This window comes from Galeopterus variegatus, unplaced genomic scaffold, assembly GCF_000696425.1.
Source record: "Galeopterus variegatus unplaced genomic scaffold, G_variegatus-3.0.2 Scaffold72473, whole genome shotgun sequence".
Taxonomy (NCBI): domain Eukaryota; kingdom Metazoa; phylum Chordata; class Mammalia; order Dermoptera; family Cynocephalidae; genus Galeopterus; species Galeopterus variegatus.
Window position 1 is genome coordinate 83 of NW_007798584.1, and position 1,209 is coordinate 1,291.

At 52.1% G+C, this 1,209-nt stretch overlaps 1 non-coding gene across 1 annotated transcript; it reads right to left on the minus strand.

Annotated features, from left to right (window-relative positions):
* Window positions 1–728: 728 nt before the first annotated feature.
* TRNAI-GAU lies at window positions 729–802 on the minus strand. The gene has a single exon. It is a non-coding gene; the product is annotated as a tRNA-Ile (tRNA).
* Window positions 803–1,209: the final 407 nt, after the last annotated feature.

Sequence of the window (1,209 nt, forward strand, 5' to 3'; positions counted from 1 at the left end):
GGAGGGTGCCCACAAAAGTCTTAATGCAGCCCTGGGCAGGGCCCTTTCTGACTTCCTGCTCTGACTTCAGGAGCCTTCAAGAACCTGGTGGACATCAACTTTGTCTGTGCCATGGGCCCCCCGGGTGGAGGCAGGAATGCCATCACCCCAAGGCTGACACGTCACTTCAACTACCTGTCCTTCACTGAGATGGACAAGGTCAGCAAGAAACTCATCTTCTCCACCATCCTGGGCAGTTGGATGGGTAAGTACTGGCTGGGCCAGAGGAGGCCTCGGGCAGAGGCAGAAGGCTAGGCCAGGTAGTCACACCAAGGACAGCTGGGTGGCCACTGGAGAGGGTGGAGTAACTTCACCCCTTACTCAGCCATGGGACCTTTGACAAGCTCATGAACCTTTCTGACTCTCAGTTTCTTCATCTGTAAAATGGGTGGTAATGTTAATACCTACCACTCCAAGTTGTGAGGTTTGAGTAAGATATTGCATGAAGAGCATCTAGCATGATCCTGGCACATGGTGATTGCTGAATATATGATAAGTACATATGTGCATAATGCATTCACCGGCGTTTATATACACATGTTAGTACTTGCCCAGAAGCTCTGATGGAAGGATGTTACTTTTGTAAATCAGGAAAAGCCACCAAGATACAATGGACAAAGTGGCCCTGATCCTTTATGGGGCTTGGGGAAGTCTGTCCCAGAATGCTTTTTTTTCTTTTTTTTGGTGGCTGGGCGGTACAGGGATTGAACCTCGGACTTTGGTGTTATCAGCACCATGCTCTAACCAACTGAGCTAACCAGCCAGCCCCATCCCAGGATGCTATCTCCCCTGCCAGTACACCTCCCACCAAATATACACTCTGACCTTTGAACTCCACTTGGCACTGTGCCAGGTGGTAAATAATAGAAGCCAGGCCTTCCCTCCTCTGGCCTGGCTGTAAGCCAGGACTTGCCTCATGTCCAGCTTGGGGGTGGGGAGGTGGTCAGTAGCTGCTTTGGGAACTTCCCAGCCAGGCACAATTGGCCAAGGTGTGGGCAGCAAGAGGTCCACCTAATTCTGAGCCCCCTGTCTCTCCTTCAACCCTCCAGATGGACTCCTTGGAGAAAAAAGTTACCAGGAGCCTGTGCGTAAGTGCAGGCCTGGGAGGGCTGGATGGGAAGGGGTACTATTTCCAGGGTGAGCCCTGGGCTCTGGTTGGGTGTGCTGAGG